Genomic DNA, 20577 nt, shown 5'->3' with positions numbered 1-20577 from the left:
AAGAATTATGATATTCAGCACAGGACCCTGGGTTTGCCATTCTCACTCACTAGATGTAAGCCCCTCGGGTTATCATCCATTATTCTAGAATTATGAAGACTCTTCCAGATTAAATTGCTTTTGAAACCGGAATACGGTTTTAGCCCAAATCGCGACCGCTTTTTTTTTCTTTTTTTTTTTTCCCCTGCCACATCTTAATGACTGACTTACTTCCAACATATTGTTTCGGGCCCTTGGGATATATGGCGGTATTTGTTCTCCTTGGTTAAGGCCCGCCTACTACTGTAGTTGGAAAATATGACTGAGATGCGGTAGGGATAAAAATACTCCACGTAATTCACGGGACCAGATTCTTACAAAAACTGTCCTTCCAGGAGAGAACAAGCTTTTCTGTAAATAATACTGCGTGTTGATTTTAATTCTAACCAATGAATGAAATTATGTCGATGTAATAACATGCCATTTAGCTTAAAAATGCCTAATCTGTCCATATGGTCTTATGGACAGATTAGGCATTTTCCGAAACCAATCTCTGAATTATGGACATCTGTCCGGATCGTCTTCGTTGAGAGCATATACTGATCTTGGGATACGGGTTTTAGTTTTAAATGTTATCACCTAAAAATCTTTGTTTTTAGGTGCTAACACGAGTGATGGATCAGTGGTGCACGCATAGCGAGTCAGGACCTTTTAGTAAACTAGTTGCGAAACAGGTTTCAAGAATTTCGGGGGGGGGGGGGAATCTCGTTACGGCATTGTAAAAAAAAATGTCTACGTTCTTTACAATTGTAGGTCAAATTTAAAATAAATAAATAATAAAATTAAATAAATAAAAGAACGTAAAATTTTAATTTTTCTGTTCATATTCCTCAAACTGAGTAGTTTTATAATTAGATATATTAATAACAATAATTTACTTTTTTATTAATTTTCAGCAATTAGCAACCTTTAGACAAATAAATAAACATTTTCACATCTTCGCGTTCAAATATAATGAACAGTAAATTTGAAATTTCAACCTTTCCAAATACTGAGTTTGCTTTAAAAAGAAAAGGAAAAATAAAATAAAATATTCCGCCTACATCACATTACCGACACGATCGCACTAGATACAGAAGCGCAACTTCAGACAGAAGCGGTGGTGTCCAGTTCTAGTCGACAGCTTAATTTCTCCAGTGACAGCCCCGTCCCTAGTCTACAACCGGTTCAGTTGTAGCGGTTAGTCCGACCGCTGCCGATATTAAACCCACAGCTGCCTGTTACAACAAAAGCAATCGCTATAGCCACACAGCCTCTACCTAATGCCGAAGATCCGTTTAAAACTAGATCAAGTCAGTCTGCGCGTTCCGATGCTCTACTCTTTCGTTTCTGCTTTACAGTTCACTGCAACGATTTTTGTCACAGTCGGTTACTCGTCAGATGTCCACAAGCATCACTGTACAGCGCGTTACCTACGATAGTCCCATCTTTGGAACGGTGGTCACCGTTCAAAACACTGTTGCTTTTAAAAACAGCTTTACACAAGCCCTTAAAAAATCCAACCCTGCTTATAACGTAAATGAAAACAACCCTCCCCACCCCCACATAACCAACACAATTAAAAAACGATAAATTCCTATCTAAATAGTTCTAATGTTGGAACGACTTAAACCCTCGCACTAAAAACGTAAAATAATATTAGTCCTTCCAATACCATCGAACCACCCACTGTTACTAAAATACTTTCGCTTTAACCGGATTTGCCATTTTAGCGATCTTGAAACAAAATCAATGACCTCTTAAAGAGAGGCTTTTCTCGGTCCCGCTTTGGTTATTTGGTTATTTTTAAACTGCTATCTTGATTTATTATCCACAATAGTATTTTATTCACGAACTACTCAAAAGCAAATTAACAATTATTACTCTGTTTTATATCCCAATCAGCCTAAAATTTAGTATGTTCCAAACAAAACTTTTGTATGATATGAATATTAAATCTAAAACAACGCAGATTATATAATTATCTGCGAAATAACTGATCAATTATTTCTCTAAGCTGCCATTTATTTTTGTTATTATCAATTATTTTAGTGTTGTGAATTCTGTAAAACTGTGCAAAAATAGAGGCAAAAACTAATATTCAACGTAATCCTCTCACCAGGCAGTTTATACTTTTATCAGTCAAAGATCGTTTGGTAATTGCATACTCAAATAAAAATATAAACTGGTTAATAATCTTTAAGACTTAATCAATAGAATATTCTTTTCTTAGATATTTATTCAGACATTAGCAGAAGTGCATAAATTAAAAAAATATATATATAAATATTTTACTGAAAATCTTGTCATAATTGTTATGGAATAGCCCTGAACTAAAGTTCAGAAAACGAAAGACGGCAGCAGTAACTGTTACCATGGTATCTGTCCCGCGTGTCTATGAACTACTACGTGATGAACTCAACGTACTCGCTGCAAGGTGGAACAGGAGGTCAAAACATGCGTACTTCATTTTTTTTTTATTAAAAAATGAGGGGATGGTCCTCAAGGTCGTGTTATAGGACATCACAACTGTAAGACCGCATCGTGCTTACGTTGCGTAACTATTTTTTCTTCCTTCTTTCTCTCTTACAGTAAAGGTATGCGTATTGCTGTAACATTGCTGGGTGCGACAGACAATGCACAGAATACCTCTTTCAACGGCCTGTAGCCGACTGACGTCACAGCAAATGTGCGCCGCTACTGCATCTTTGGTCGACAGTCTGCACAGTGATCCCACGGAAACGTGATTGGCTGCGGCGTTCGGTACGTGCCCTCTGCTAACGTCACACACACGCCCGACTGACGTCACCGTTTCCCGGGAGCGCTGTTTGAAGATCGCTCGTCGAAATATATACACACGGTGACGCAGTTCGAGTATAATCGCGGGCGTGCTACGGGCGCGTGCGGATGTTCCGCCTGACCTAGATCTTCGGATGTTGAAGGTGTCCTCATTTCTCCGCATCTTCCGAGCACATCAGGAGTTTGTGGCCCCGCTCCTTCCGACCACCGCTCGCGTGTCACACTGACCGAGTCAAGCGCATCCCATCAGCTGAAGTCGGCGTGGCCGTCAAGCATTTAGCGTGAACACACGTGGTGTGTATGCTCGTCGACCAGTTCCAGGCCAACCGTTGGGGTGAAGCGGCTGTCCCGAAAGAAATTCTTTGGACTTTAGCGACTTGTAATAGGGAATCCAAAGTCCAATTATTATTATTATGCCCTGTGTATATTTAGAACTCAGGTGAAATATTGGTTTCTTCTGCGTGGAAAGGATAAAGCAGCCAACACGGCTGGCAACGTAAGTGTTTCTTACGATAGTTTTCGAATTTATGCCATTTTACTTTTTTCAGTTTATTCTTCAGATTCCTGAAACATCGTAAGTATAATTATTCTCTTTGTGTAGCTCTTGGATATTGCTTAATCTTCTATTTGGGATTTATTTAGCATTTCGTTATAATACTGTTCTCTGGTTTGAATCAATAGCTAACCACAGACTTGAAGGCGATAAAATTCCCATTTCATTATCAGCAGCAGACATTTTCATTTAGTATTTAAGGTGGAGAGTGCTTTTATGTTTATATGGGCATGGAATGTATTATAACGTGATACAAATATGGCAGAAATCAGTGCTTGTTATATGGCTATAAAATTATGTCCGAGAAATAAATCGGAATTTACGTGTTTAACCTTTCGTATATTTACTAGAAACACGATATATCTGTGAATATGACGTTCCCTAGTTACTTTTCCTAGTTATAATAAAAAGAGTAATAAAAGAATCAAATCAGTCTGCATGTTTTTTTCATGTCAATTAGTAGTAGGCTTACCCTCTCGATACCTTTCTCTATTATCGTTGGGAATCCTCTGTATCACATCACTACAGTAATCTATCTTGAGTAACTGCATTTTATAATTAAAATTAGCTGCTTAATGAAATGACTTTGTTTCCTTCCATTTTGACCAGTAACTTATTAGCAAAACTTGTTAGAATAAAAACTGTTTTATTATGGCTGCGAGTTTGCGAGCGAGACGTTTTTACAACTTATTTATAATACTAGCGTAATATTAATATTATGCTTGCTTTGCTTAGAATATTCGTGTTCTTCTATGTAAAGTAATACAATTTTATCAGTTATAATTCTGGTAATTATCCTAAAGAATCAATTCCAAAAGAACTAATTGTACTTACGATATTCCACATATAAATTCTCTCGTACTGAAGGCGAAATGCATCCTCATTTTAGATGAATTACCAACATAATAATATGAAGTGAAACTGTTTATATTTTCTTCAATCTCAAAGTATAATACCTTAAAATGTTAACTTTAAGCTTTAGTTCTTAAAAGATACGTAAAAAAAGTTTGAAATCGCTTCAAAGAAACTTTCCTAGTACTACACGACCAAACGATATTAGTCACGTACTTTCAGCACGCGATTACTATGGAGACAACGTGGCGTAGCAAACATAGTGAAACTTGAAATAAAATAAAACATTTATATTTTATTTAAATTATTAATTGTATTCGAAATAATTCTCAAATCTGACGTATTGACTGAAATGTTTATTTTAAATATTATCCATTACAAAAAACTATCAGACTTTTGTCGCAAGTATTGTCTGTGTAATTTTTAAAAAAATCGCAAAGTTTAAAGTGAGTTTGTTAACCATGACATCTTTTACTTCTAGTCAGAGCTATTTTTAGTAACACCGTCACAATCGACTGCTAAAAATCTCTCTACAAACGCTGTACTTACCTAAACTCGTCACCCAGAGCATGTCAGGAACACTTCTAAGCAGGTGTAGAGCGCTTTGACGTCAAAGCCCGTAATTACGTGAGCAGCAAGTACAGGAGGGAAGCGAATGGAGCCGTTACCCAGGTTGTATGTTACTTTGCACTGATCTGACGTTGCTGGAGCAAATTGAACGGGCCCATGACGTCAAACAGGCTGCTGTAAACGATGTCGTGTTCCTGCTATGACGTCAGTAGAGAGAGAAGTTGATCGATTGAGAACACATCTCCAGTCTTAATAGAGCTCTACGTGCCGCAATGAACGCAGCACAGGTCAACGAAGTCAAATAATTTTAGCAAAAAATTTTGGTTAGTAAATTGGATTTTTGTGATATATTACAGTTAATTAATCAGGAAGGTTTGCTTTGTGAGTAAATTCTACACATTTATTGCTTCATAGGAGATTCGAGGCTTTGGATGATGGTAACATGAATTTTATGGATAAAATGTGCTCCTGGCATGTTATAAAAAGTGTATGCAACAGTTATAGTTTTACCTCGTCGAGGATAATAATGAAAGAAAGCAGGATTCAAACGTTTAAGAAGAATCTCCTGTATTCCCATTCTAAATTCCTTAATAGGCAAAATTAAGCCAGGAACGCCTGATAGGTCCATGTTGCTTTTATAAAGAAGCAGCTGAAGAAGCATTAATTATCAAGAATTTTTTTATACTTTTAGTGTAATTGCATCGGGGGTGCAGCAACATGGTTCCAGATATAAGATCCAGATAACTTGTTGTGTATGCCATGTTCTAAATATCTGTTTGTCTAAATATGCATAGGAATGGTGTAACGTATCCTTTCCCCCCACTAAAAAATCTCATTGTTAATTTTACAATGAAATAGATTCAATACAAATTTTTCGTCTCCTTTGACTATAACTGAAACCTGATTGCTTAATTCATTAAACATCACGTACAAACGTCTTGCTTATAATTCAGAGCGTACTTACAGGTAAAATACAGTAGGTAAGTGTGTATTTAGTACCCTTACCATGGAATCCATGTAGTTTGCAGTTAGCTGTAATAAATTAACTCATTAATCTTCTATAGCCACAACCTTGAGAAAAAAAACTGAAAAACACTCTTAAGATCATATTTTCCAACAAGTTTCTCTGAGATAAATCGAATTCCACTGATAACTCTTATTTCTGTGTATAATTAAAGACGATTTAACCCTAAAGTAGTTTGTAACCGAGCGATCTGTACGTGATGCGAAAATATCATATCTGTGACTTCTTATGCAGTGAGTATTTCGTATATTATTATTAGCTATATGGTGCAAGGAAACCTATGCTGCACCAGGAAAAAAAAAGTTCCCGAGTTACCCTGAGAGAGAGAGAGAGAGAGAGAGAGAGAGAGAGAGAGAGAGAGAGAGAGAGAGAGAGAGAGAGAGAGAGTCAAAAGTAGAAGGGAATCACTGAGAAAGAGAAGAATGATGATATCCAGCTCAGGACCCTGGGTGTGCCAAGCCCATACTCACCACATGTGAGTCCCTGTATATATACTTTTAAATGTAGAGCCATAAGTCGATTTTCGTAGTAGATTCATCCCGTTTATGAATTTAGGAACTGAAAAATAAATAGAAGTTAAATAGATTAGCTAGTTCTTCAAGGAAAGGGTTATAAATGGTTCTGGACACTGGGCAAAGTGCTGCATTTTAAATAATACCCTTCTGGTTAAAACATAACTAGAAGTATCTATAAACGAAAATTATACATATAAGTAGCTAATGTGCTACACATAAACACGTACACTTGTGAAAAAAAAATTGCAATAGTTTTCAAAATAATAAAGAATAAGAAGACGAAATGAGATTTCGTATAGGAGTGCATTGTATCACGGCCACTCTTCTCTGGTGTGATGAAATGATATGAGATGGGACACAAATCATGGGCCGCCTTGTAAAGAGAGCTATCTCCCGTGCTTGGTATTAGCACAATCTAACTAAGAGAATAGCCAGACCTCTATTTAAGCCACCCAGATTAGCATAAGAGAACGATATGTTTGTTTGCATTTATATCAGTTACTCGATTTAGGCGTAAAATTTTAGTTCGATTTATAAAGGTAAGTGTTCAGACTCGACTACACTTTAACTTTTGTAATACAGTATATATATAGGGGATGTTTAAGATATCTGATACCACGATTTCATCAGAACTATTCTTGGCCGAACAAGTAAAGATTTAAAGTATAAATTATTGAAGTTAAACTTCAATAATTCGCTGTTTGCTTGAGTTTGGGGAGGAAATATCTGCGTAACCCTCATTGGAGATTGATTAATAGAGTCCATGGTGGTTGGATTCTTCTAACCTTAAAAAAGTTCCTTATGGAACTCTGGCAAAGTGTGGAAAAACAGCTGCGAGAGTATGACTTTGATTCTGAAGTATCTTTACGATGGCCGCTAGATGCGAAAAGTTTTTAAAAATCTAGTTCTGTGTGCTATACCTTTATTGAACATCATAATAGGCCCAACACTATAAAATATGCAATACAATACACAGGGTTGTCCAATTGAAATGCAACAAATTTTCAGTGCAATAAAGTTTTTTTTTAAAAAACGATTACAGAAAATAAATAAAACTGGCAGAGAATGTGCTGGAAATGCCCACCTTCCTCGTATAGACACGCACTCACTCTTTTTAGTGTGTTTGATAGAACTCGGCCATGAATATAATCATTATCGTCCGGAATGTTCTCATTGGCATTTCAAAAATGATTTCAATGCAAGATAGTGTTCCAAAATAAACAAACGAACGTTCTTCTCTGGAAAAACCAACATCACGCGCCGCACTGGTGTTTGTTCTACTGCTTCTCAAATACCACTGCCTTCTCTCCCTTATCTAAAAATATCTCACGCCATATCCAGTGATATTGTGCTCTGCTGCCATATTCCCACACCGATGACCACTGGGCTGCTGGATAAATGGATAATCCTGTATTATATGTACATAATCAATGCCATCCTTGAATATACAAGTCTGTTTATCCACGATCTCACCCTCCAGTTTTGAGTTTATGATATTAACCAGAATTAAAGAATTAATTTTTAATTACGTGCTTAAATTAACCACATAATTACTTTTGGTGGATTTATAATAATTTCACAAATGGACCGCATGAAACTTATGATGTAGTAGTTTAAAACATCCATAATAACAAATAATGGGAGTGAATGCGTTTCGTGCGTCCATCGTTTATGGATATGGAAATAAATCCAACTGTGAGGGTGGAGTTTAATTTAGTTTGCTCTTTTAATTTTTTTTTTAAATAAAAAGAAATTTGATGAAGATATTATAAATATAAATACCAAAGCCCAAACTGAAAAGAATCTGATATTGCTTTGTTATCAAAACTCAGAAGCGATCAAGTTGGTTTCCAACGATGAAAAGAGTGTTTGTATTGCAAGATTCTGAGAGTAGTTGTATTCAAGGACAGCTGAAATCACACCGATCGTAGCACAATGTTCGGATCAATAAAGTACTGTATTATCTCCTCCCCATAACATAAAAAAAGATAAATGATATATTTTTTCCTAATACAAGTACTTCTAAGAAGTTTAATGATCATACCACTCCATATTGTTTAATTATTTTATTTATTTTTTTAGTTCTGAAAAATATGTTTGCTGTACCACTTAAGAAAAACAATTTCTTCTATTTTTTTATGCCACTGTCTAGTTATTTGGTGTTTTTACAGTACTCCTACTCTTTAAAATTTTAAACCAAAATAAAATGAAGCTGAAGGTGAGGATGGTTGGGTATTTTGACTGAAAATGTGTTGTCGGGTGTCAATTGAAAGTACGGTTTGTGACTGGCGAACGTTTATTGAGATTCTGGATCGTTGCTATTTATTGTGGTTATAGGATTAGGAGGATATGATTCTTAGAGTCAATATGTGAACATCGAATCCTGGTTAGCGTGAGATGTAGATTATAAAGCTGTGAAATTTCTTCCTGTCTGGAAATGGTTTGATTTCAGTTTATGGGCCAATATCGGCTGTTTTGTAGCCGATATTGGCTTTTTTGATGCAGTATTTGCAGGCATTTTAAAACTGTGCACAATAAGATCTTGATGTGTAATAGTGTCTGCTGATGGTATGTTTGAGGAAATGCATGAATTTTTTCAAATCTGCTATTTTTCGTTTTCTATTTCAAAGGCTAGTCTGTCATCATAATCGTTAAGACATATAGGAGCAGAGGAAATGCAAATTATGAGAGCATTATCCACACATTTCCCATACAAGTGAAGGTTCTCAGTGGAGAAGAAGGGAGATATTGGTTTCCATATTAGCGAGAAAATAATCGATAATCTGGCTCAGTGTGAGTCTATATATCGGCCTGTAGAGTCCTCCGTGACAGTGTAGTGATTTAGACACTTGTCACTAGGTTGGAGAGGTATGGGTTCGATTCCCGTCGACGACCGGAAGAATTTCTGAAATCTGTAGTTAGTCGATCTCACTCTTAGACAGTAGTGAATTATTATCCCTATGAATTATTACGGCTGTTTTATCCCGCACAACATGCAAATCAGCCGCTAGAATATACACTCCTACAAACACAATATCCTTATAGATATAAATTACGTTTGCAAGCTATTAACATAATTAGTATTAGTAATGGCCGCATGGTGCAAGAAAGCCTATGGCTTATGCTGCACCAGCCAAAAAAAAAAAAAAAAACGAATAAAACAATGATAAAAAAATAATAAATAAATAATAATAATTAATAAAAGAAAAGAAAATTAAACCTATCATCCTATGCGCTTCCCTCACCCGAAGGTACTATCCAGATGACCTTTGAATTTCCCCAAACTGTTAGCCTCTACCACCCATGTAGGCAACTTATTCCAGTAATTTATAACTCGCTGACTAAAATAAAACTTCCTGCAGTCCAATCTAAACATTTCCCCCAGTAATTTGAATTTATGTCCCCTAGTTCTAGCATCAGTTATAATCTTGAAAATTTCGTCCTCATTCATTTTACTGATGCCTCTCAGAGCCTTAAACACCTCAATCAAATCTCCTCTAAGGTGTCTAGTTTCCAAACTCTGCAACCCACATATTCGAAGTCTTTCTTCATAAGGACGCCCTTTTGCCGATCTCACCAGGCGAGTTACCCTTCTTTGCAACCTTTCAAGAAGCTCGATGTCTTTCTTTAGGTGCGGTCTCCATACTGGAACACAGTATTCCAAGTGTGGTCTAACAAAAGCCTTATATAATGGGCTTATCACGTCCCTATCTCTACTTGCAAAAATTCGATAGATCATCGATAGGACACCATGGGCCTTCCTTGCAACCTGTTTACAATGCTCAGAGAATTTCATGTCTGACCGTATCGTAACACCCAAGTCCCTTTCCTCTAGTACTGGGTTTAGTTGAACTCCACCAAGTGAATAAGTTATTTTGGGATTACTGTTTCCAGGTGTAATACCTTACACTTTGTTGGATTAAAGCATAGCTGCCATTTTTTTGACCATTCCTGAAGTCTATCTAGGTCTCTCTGAAGAAGCTCAGCTAGACAGTGATCATTAACTACTCTACCAATTTTAATATAATCTGCAAATTTAGACATCATGCCTCTATCCCTTCATCGATGTCGTTTATGAAAATTAAAAACAACAGTGGTCCTAATACTGATCCTTGGGGAACCCCACTTCTTACATCAACCCAATCTGAGGAATAGCCATTTATCACAACCCTCTGCCTCCTGTCCTGAAGCCATCCTGATATCCATCTAAGGATTTTCCCAATGATTCCAACCTGTTCCAGCTTATAAAGCAACTGCTCATGTGGGACTGAGTCAAAAGCTTTGCTGAAATCTAAATAAACAATGTCGAAATTATTCCCTAAATCCAGCTCGTGAGTGACCCTTTCGAAATTGCGAACCAGATTTGTTAAACATGATTTTCCCTTTACAAAACCATGCTGAGTATCCTTGAGAATTTTAATTCTATCCAAATGCTCCTGAATTCCACCCGTGATCGTTGTCTCCATGATTTTCCCTACCACTGAAGTCAGACTGACAGGTCGATAATTTCCCACTTCACTCTTAGAACCACCCTTATGTATGGGGAGATACAGTGGCAATTTTCCAATCCAACGGAATCTCCCCAGAGTCTAGTGATGCTCGCATAATTAGCCTCAATGGTTCAATGCACTCACTTGCCGTTGCCGCCTCCCTTAAGATTATAGAGTATATTCCATGAACTCCAGGAGCCTTACTGGCCTGTAGGCTCGAAAGTTTTTTTCGTTAAATAATCTTTCGAAATTTCAATATCATTAATTACATATTTTTCAACTTCGCTTCCACAATTTCCCATTACCACAAAAGGTTTTTCTTCTGTAAATATCGATGCAAAATAACTGTTGAGTCCATCTGTAACAGCAGTTGGTGTATTTAAAACTATCCCCTTTCCCTTACGTAAAGGTCTGATCTTGTTTGTCCTGCTCTTCTTAGCATTTATATATGTGAAGAATTCCTTATCCCCCCTCTTTGCTCTGTTTGCTAGTGATTTCTCATAAACTGCCTTCGCCTGTTGAACCTTTTCTGTGGCTCTATTGCAGATCATCTTGTAGCTGTTATAGGCTTCAGTACTTTTTATTGCTCTGTAACCTTTCCATGCCACCTTTTTATGATCAAGTAATGTGGCAACTTCACTATTCATCCAACTTGGAACCCTCCTCGTGGAGTACTTTTGTACTGGCATTCAAGGCATGTGTGATTAATGTTTTAAAAACATACCACAGTTCAAATGTATTCATTCTCTGCGCGATATACCCAGTTAATAGAGGCCATGTAGTACCTTAAGGCATCGTAATTTCCTTTTCTGAAATTAAAACCCATTCCTTTGCCTTTTACTTCTGCTACCTCTCTCATCATCATCCACCGTAGAACTCCGTGATCACTTCCTGCTACTGGTTCCTGTACTGGCAGCCCTGTTATGTCATCTGATTCATGGGTGATGATGAGGTCTAGAATATTCTTTTCTCTAGTAATTTCCCTGATATGTTGATACAAATAACAGTCATCTAGTTGATTTAAAAATTTTGTTCCCCGTGTCGAGTTTCCATCTCATTTACTCCAATCAATTAGAAGCAAATTGAAATCACCCATAATAAGACATTGACGTCTACTTGCCCGTTCCATTTGCATTTAGAGGCTTTCGTAATAATCTTCACAATCACCTGGTCTGTAGATAACTCCTACTCGCATTATATTGTTTCCAACTATCTCACACCATACAGATTCTATACTAGCATGTGAAACGTCTGAATCCGGGAAAGCTATCGTCGCACCCAGGCTGCTTCTGATAAGAAGCATTACCCCACCACCCCTTCTATCTACCCTATCCTTCCTAAATACATTATACAAGCCGTACTGCAAGTCATCATCTCCAATTTCCGGGTGGCACCACGTCTCCGTAATCCCTATTATGTCCGCGTTACTTGTTTTAACCAGCAGTTCGAATTCGCTCATTTTATTGACGACACTTCTAACATTACTATATAAACAATTAAGGCTTACTGTTCTTGTATATTTAACAACCCTAACAGAACCCTTGAAGTTTTTTAGGCTCGTTACCCTGGCATTAGTTACCTGCTCACTTGAAACGTTTCTGCCCCCAGAACATCTAAATAATATATCCAGTTGGGGTAACAGATAAGAACTCTTGAGGTATGTGCAAGAGTTACTTTTACCAATATTATCAGATAAACGCGTGTCAGTATTGCCCACATTCCCCCTAACTAGCAGTTTCCCTGAACCTTTAAGGTATCCTCAATAATACTGGCAAAAACCTTTGCACCACCTTTGTTTAAGTGTATCCCATCTCTAAAAAACAAATTCCTTCTACCTACAAGTGTGGGCCATGCTGATAGAAATTTCCCCCCTAAAGCCTTGCAGATTCCTTCAAGTCTTGAGTTAATCCACAAGGCTCTTGGCATATAATCCCTTCTATCGTGTCTGGGAAGAATTGCAGACACATAGACATTGTGACCTAGCTCGCGGCATTTCCTCAGCATGGTCCTGTATTTTTCCAACAAATCGTCAGATCGTGTACGTTTAATGTTATTAGCCCCACATGAATAATAATATTCTCTTTACCCCCCTTAAAATCTGACAATCTGTTGGTGACATCATTAATAGTTGCTCCCGGCAGACATACACTGGTTCTGCTCCACCTATCCTTATTACAAAAAATATTCTTCGTTTCCTTCACAATGGAGTCTCCTAATAAAACAATGTTCTTTTGAACCAGAGTAGTTTGCACTTGGTTTTTCTATTTTGAGGCCCGAATCGGGTGTGCATCACTTGGTAGATTGCTGGAGTCTTGAGTCCTTGACGAGCTCCCAGATGCATTATTCTCGAGGGCAAGCACCCGTTTTTTCAGTGACTCAAATTGTTCCATCAGTGCACGAAATTGTAATTTAAGATCGGCGCACTCCTAACATCGATCACAAAGAAAAGAATCCCCAGGTGAGCTATGATTAGTCACCAGGTCGACCTTGGAAAACATTCCACAGGTTCCGCAACGGATTAAATCCTGACTCACCCGTAAATCGCCATCGGCTATTTCCGTGTGAGTCACGATACCCTGTGACATGTTTAAGGCAGATCTCGTAACTACCATTATAAAATTAGCTAAATACCAATGAAAATTAACTTTAAAAATTGATATCTATAATATTATAAAAATAAAACTGTTACAGGAAAACCTATAACAAAATAATTCAACAATATATAAATAAATCAAATATTTAAAAGCAATAATCAACAGTGATCCAATCCACTTAACTGAGGACCCCTGACGAAGAGCGTCCGCTCACGTCGAATGCCCAAATTCCAGGTAGTAATTATTACTATCAGCCTGTGGAAGTTATTTCAAAAGCGAAATAATATGCTTATTTGATATATGATTGTTGTTATAGGGTTTTAGAAGCATCAGCGACTAAGGCCATATTGCTCCTTGTATATTGTCTGTAAATTTCGTGTGTTCTGAGGTCGATTTTCTGTTAGCCGGAAGAAAAACCCGAGGTTCCGGGAGAAAAAACCATGCTACCTTCGCCTGGATATATGATTGAAAAGACACTTAGTGCTCTTGATTCTTTATGTTAATTATGTCAATGAGAGTATGAAAGACGCTGATTATAACGCTCTATAGAAGGACTGCAATGGCAGTCCAGAATATCAATGTAGTTTTAATGCAGTAACCCTCCATTTGAATTCTGATTAACCCCAAAAGATAAGGGGATGTAGCTCTCTATTGGCAGTGTTTGTTGCCTTTTGAAAGATCTAAAGATTTCAGATATTCTTTCTGGAATTTAATATATCATGATAATTTTGCGGTTATTGATAACATTGGTGAGTGTCTGGAGGCATTCAGGATTACGGTAACACCCATAGACGTTGAAGGTGGACCTTAGCTCTTTCTTTAGATTTCAGACATCGTTACTTTTTCCATTACTTTATATTTATTTTACTCTTCATTATACACTTTCGAACGAGCGTACATTGTCTTTCATGATGCTACCTACAAATACCATTTCTCCTTTCTATAAAACCTGCAGTAGTGACATCATATTTCCTTTTGTATAGAAATTCCGAGTAACCCCTCAGAGAGAGAGAGAGAGAAGGGAATCACCAAGAAAGAGAAGAATGATGATATCCAGCTCAGAACCCTGGATGTGCCAAGCCCATACTCACCAGATGTGAGCCCCTCACATCTGGTGGTGAAGTAGATGGCCCCTGTGGTGAAGTGGATGGCTTCTTTGATATTTTAGTTGATGCTTTGTTGTTTCTAAGAATACTTTTTGTTTTAATTTTTCTTAGTCAAAACTTACCATTACAATATAGTCTGCTGTATACAATATTTTGTTCATATCCATCTAAATTATTTTATCATACTATTATGAAAAAAGCTTTAGTGTATACAATAGGCTATATTAACATATGCTTTTATATTTTAAGACATACCTCACTAGAGGTCTATGCTTTTCGTGGTCAAAGCTGCTTCTAAAATACATGGAAAAAAGCGGAAAATTCGTAGATTTCCTGAAAACGAGAGTAATTTGTTGTCTAGATTAACTGGCTGCATTTTCTCAGAATCTGCTGAAAACGCTAAAGTTATATTATCTATCAGAGAGTTCTGTGTAAAACAGAACTCTCTGATAGATAATATAACAGCCACACGCTGTTGCCTAAGCTGGACCGAAACAATAGTTAATGGAATCCAATAATGGCGTAATCGTCTTGAAAGAATCAAAATTAAACACTCGAAAATTGGCTCAGAGGTCTTAAAGTGGTTGAGAAAAAAGTGATCTCTGACATTTTGACAATTGCATTTGATCGTGTTTTTATCGGATGAGCATACACTGTGAAAGCAAGCTTTTGGAGAACTGGCCATAAAATAAAACAACAAAAATAGTAATATCAGAATCATTATGTCGTACAGATGACAGCCTTACTGGCAAGGCATAATCTTTTAATTTCTTGGACGCATTTAAAATAAGAATGCTACGCAAAAACCTCAATCATGGTCAAGATATAAACTATGAAATTGTAACTTTTCATGCCCCTGCAGAATTTAGCTGAATAAGAAACAAAAAAAAATAATGTTAATCATTCGCGATATGAGTAACGTGATTATAAAATACTTAAACTTTCTCTTCTTGTAGAAAAACAGAGTTATACATCGTTCATTAGTTCCAAAAGCTAAGTAAAATCAAAAAATCAAATCTCTCAAATTATACTCAGCATATATTTTAATAATCATTTACGAAAGTATGATTTGATATGAAACAAATGCTCAAATTTTCCCACTAATTCATCAACCATACTAAAGTAGTTAGCCTCGAAATAGTCCCTTTTTGTCTGACACTTGGTGCTTAGACTTTCATTTTAAAACAACCCAATCTATTGTTTCCATGACCTTGTCATGACTGAACTGTTGACAAATTACAACCATAAAATCGATATCAAGAAAAATAAGTACTTGATGGAACTCTATTAAATATGTTAGATAAATAGAAGTATGTCTTATGAGAATTTTCAATTCAATTCAAGCTGATTGTGCAGTATAGTCTTTATGGTCCTCATGGTAACACAAGTTAGTATAAACTCCGTCCTCCCCACACCGGATGGAAAATACCCGAGTATTCCGTCAATGACGCGAGGTATTTTTATGGGTCTTTTTCAGAACGGGTCGGAGTTAGTCTTAGGCGAGGGTCGCGTTGTTTTTCTCCTGGAAACTCTGGTTTTTCATTCAGCAAACAGTCAAATTGATCACAGAACACACGCAATTTACAGATATATATATATATATATGTGTGTGTGTGTGTGTGTGTGTCATTGTCTTTAAAGAAAGTGGTTTTTTGAGAATAAAATTAGCTGTACAGTGCTCGTAACACAAACGCCCTCTTCTTAAATTGTCACTATAGTCCGCATACCACACTGTAATCAACAGTTATTCACATTTCTGTCTCTGCTTGGGTTTTATCCTGTTTCCTTTTCTCCAGCTCAAAGAATTCTGAGTTGGGTATCCTTGACATATTCATAAATTTTTGATTGAAAAAATTGATAATTTTCGTTCCAAAGTGAAATAAAAACAGTCGCTTTGAAAATATTTTTTCTACTTTGCTATGATTTTAGTCCACTTTCCAAAAGGAAAGCAAGCATATGAAATCAGTATATCTATATGTTCCACACTAATAATTTTTGTGTTTACAGTCTGGTCCAAACCAATTGTCTGATGAGGCTGTTTTTGTTATTTCGAACCGCCATGTTGAAACAAGATTGAGATACATTCATCATGTTTAAAGAATTCAGCATGAATTCAGCATGTGGAAAAAATCAGAAAGTAGGCTCCATTAGTTCTTTTTCGAACTTTTTATTTATTTATTTGAACTCGTTATGATGCTATTGATATAATTGTGATTTCACTTTGGACACTGGTGGCTGGTAAGTCTGCATTATCCCTGGTAAGGACCCTGAAACCTTTTGTAAGTCCATCAAAATTATTGGGGCCGCCAGTAATTTTTGAATTCACTGTTCGTTCCACAAAATCTGCATTCCCCCCCCCCCCTTTTTGCTATTCGTTATTGTACCAAAATGTATTACAAGAAGAATGGATTTGGGCAATGAGTATCGGTAGTGATTCTTGTAAAGAACCTATATGAACCTATATGAAATTTTTCTTCCATTCAAACGGAAGAAAAATGCTTTAGGAATGCTGCTACTTAATTAAAATAATATTTTAAAGCTGCTCTGAGCGTCGTGTAATGAATTAGTTAATAATTACATTTAAAGAAACTGTTCAGAAATTATGAAGCTACTTTGAATTCCTAAGTTTCTTAAAACTTAAGAATAAATAAAAGCACTAGAAATCTATTCTCGTTTATTAACATATCGATAGGCGATGTTCTGAGGAATAGTCTATACAAATATAAATGCAGAGATAAAATTAAGGAAAGCGAATACGGATAACAATTGCAGAGTCCAGCCCTCTATGTTCTTCTCCATGTGAAGTCATTACCAACGTGAATGTTTAATCTTTAATGTGAATGAATGATATTTGAGCTTTCATTTTAAAATGATCCAATCTGTTGTTTCCATAACCTTGTCATGACTAAACTGGTGTCAAATTACAACCATAAAATCGATATCAAGAAAATTATGTACTTGATGGAACTCTATCAAATATGTTGTGGAAGAGTAGAAGTTATTATAAGATTAATTAGATTGAGATTGTAAAGAACTATGCCTTTGTGATCGCGAGATCATGACTAATTAAAATTGAGGATCTATTCAATAACTCAAGAGTTCTTAATGGAGAGTATGATTATCCCTGACGGCCAACTCAGAGCTGTTATTGTTTCAATGGGTGATTATAAAAGGCTTCGTGGTAATAAATCCAAATAATCTCCAAGAACAAATCTTTGCACATGGAGGTTTCTGTCCCATCTCCTTTATGTAAAGAATCTTAGATATGTTGGACTGAATTCAGTTGAATCCAGTAATGTAACCTGGCTTGCCATTCCATCAAAAAAACATCAAATCATAGACCGACTCGCATACAGGCCCTTTGTGCATAATATACCTTGAAATTGTCATTTCTATGATCTCTGAGAAAAAAGGGTCTTCATTTGTTTTAACTTTTGGCTGATCGTTACGTGATATGCATTACAGACATTAAAATCGAATTCTGATATTATCATGTTAAATTACATCGAAACAAAATTTCATCAAAGATTTTACGGAAAAACTGGTTGTAACTCAACTTTTGGGCACCACTATACATTCTTTCCGCGATGAGTACATGACAGAAAAATTAATAAAATAAAATAAAAGACTTATAATCTTTATTTAAAAACATAAAGATTGATTTTCTCCATAGGGTCTGTGTCTTTCCATGTAAAGGATTAGAAATGGTTACAAAATCTGTTCTTTACTTAGCCTTAACTGCACGACAAAATGTTTAAAAAGCAAAAAAATATTAGGAAGGAATAAGTTGTTCACATCTAGACTTATTTTTTTATAAACATTGATAGATGGTCATAATTAAATAAGAGACTATGATTAGCTGGCCAACGATAAACTGCTATTTTACTGTTATTGCATTTGAAAAAGTCTCACGAATTAGAGCCGAAACGCAAGCAAGAGTGTTTTGTGTTTTTATATTTCTGTTAACTTAAAAGTTTAAATATAATCAAATTATGGAGATTATTTGGTTAACTTACGTAATTCCATAAAAGCGATGTGTATATATAATGACAAATGGCAAAAGTTATTAATATACGTAAATATAAAGCAATACATGAACAGCCTGATGTATCATTTTATATTTATATTAATAACTACGTGAAGAAAGACGAATGTTGATAAGATCTTGCTGCTCTACGCTGTAGTGTAGAGCAGAGGTTCCTTATTTTGTTTTTACTGTATCAGATCGGCTCTTCCTGTGGTTAACCAGTTCTGTAAAGAATCAAAATGAAGTGCCGCTAAGATTTTCTCATCTACCTTCTTGGCATTGCTGAGAAGAAGAATGGATACTATTCTTTTTAAAAAAATGCAATAAAATAACGTAATACTTAACAGGTGATGGCATGTATAAAGCGTCAGTATGTTGTGTCTGTAACATCGTATATTCTTCAGTCTGTTTGCTAGACGAAAAACTCAGACTTTCTTCGAAATAAAGTTATTCAGCCCTTTCCCGAGGCCGACTGACTGGGCCAGGCTGTGATGAAAAGATGATGAAAGGTCCTGTCAAAACGGAATTCGAATTAAAGCCTCTTCCATATTCAGAAGATTTGAAGCTATGCCAATATGGTCTGCGCGGGTAGCACAGTGGTATCGTCACCGTCCTCCCTACACTGGGTAGAAAAAGCCCGGGTTCGGATGACGCGAGGAACTTTAATGGGCTTTTTTCACTCCGTGGCCAAGTTATTCGGTTTCAGGCGTAGATAGCAAGGTTTCTACCCCAGAAACTGGAGATTTTTTCGTCCAGCAAAACAGGCAAATCGACCAGAGAACACACACAATTTACAGACACAATACATATATGGGAATATAGAAGCAAATATATTTTTTAATATGTCAATACGTAAATAATATTTACTTTGAAGGTACCGTGCGGAACACCAAATTGAATGGAAGTCCCCACGCTGAAAGTGATTCTGCAAGTAGCAACTGATTACAGATCGACTTGTTTGGAATTTTTAACTTCTTTATAAAAGTCTCACGTCAAAAAATCATCTAAACAAAATAGGATTATCCGGTAAATTTTTTATATAAAGTATATTTTGATATTTGGGTTTCTAAAGTTAATATTTTCTTAAATAAAACAATAATTTTATCTGTTTTAGGATTTTTTCCTGCTTACAGTTAACCGATTGATAATTTTGTAAAAATTTTTTGCTTTAACCAAAAACAAAATTACAGATATTTTTGTGCACTGGGTTTATGAAATAATATTAGTGTTACTAATAATTATTATTAATATTCCTTCTTCAGAGCGCGTTTTGTCCCGATATTTTTATATCCAGAATTCGTTTTTTATCGAGTTTCATCTCTGATAATCTGGCCAGTAGGTAATACCCAAATTATGAAAATATGCATTTTAATTTTTAGGTAGAATACTACTCATTTTTATTAGAATTTATTTATTTTTTGTTTGCAATTGACCCAAAATGATGAAACTTGCAGCGCCTCCTAGCGTTGAAGTTACGCCTTTGGCTGTTTTTATCAATCGACTGTTGAAGAGCAAATATATCTCGTTAAAACAGGAATGTATACATTTCATTGATTGTGGGTTAACAACTTGTCAACCCATACTGAACAAGTGTTGAATGACCTGTTGTGCGTATTGTTTTTAACTTGAAGACGTTTGTTTAGAACTATCGGAACAATCACAGGTAATTTTACATTCTATTCGGAATCAAAATAACATACTCGGATGTTTATGTGCTGTTTGAGGATTTGAAAGTAATGATTGCTCTCTAATGAGATGAAAACTTTGAATCTTGTTGCTATTCCCTAACATGTTATTTTTAAAGAAAACATCTTATTTTTACTTATTTACAAAACACTGTAGTTTGAAAAATAAAATCGATATATCAAATTGAAGATATCCTCGGTGCGTTTAATGTTCTTAAAATAAAATCCAAAATTCAAATCGATTCCTGTACCTCAGGACGAGGTTGGATCCGGCCCATTAATCAAGAATTCTCCCTGTCCAGTGGAAAGTATTCCTCTACTTCAGCTGGCGGCGAAAATACTGA

At 36.0% G+C, this 20577-nt stretch overlaps 1 protein-coding gene across 2 annotated transcripts in view; it reads left to right on the top strand.

Moving 5' to 3' along the window:
- The window catches only part of LOC150091751 (putative nuclear hormone receptor HR38), a 187410-nt gene that overhangs the window by 72325 nt on the left and 94508 nt on the right, over positions 1–20577 (top strand). The window contains exon 1 of one of the 2 annotated variants that reach the window (XM_090385556.1): positions 2913–3313. The exons of the other annotated variant lie outside the window; for it this stretch is intronic. The gene's annotated coding sequence lies outside the window, so the exon portion shown is untranslated. Of the gene's footprint in view, positions 1–2912; positions 3314–20577 lie in introns of those variants that run through there. 2 annotated transcript variants of the gene reach the window in all.

Source organism: Mastigoproctus giganteus, chromosome 1 (assembly GCF_048544385.1).
Source record: "Mastigoproctus giganteus isolate SK-2022 chromosome 1, ASM4854438v1, whole genome shotgun sequence".
Classification (NCBI taxonomy): domain Eukaryota; kingdom Metazoa; phylum Arthropoda; class Arachnida; order Uropygi; family Thelyphonidae; genus Mastigoproctus; species Mastigoproctus giganteus.
The sequence above is the reverse complement of the archived record's forward strand: the minus strand, read 5'-3'. Positions and strand labels throughout refer to the sequence as shown.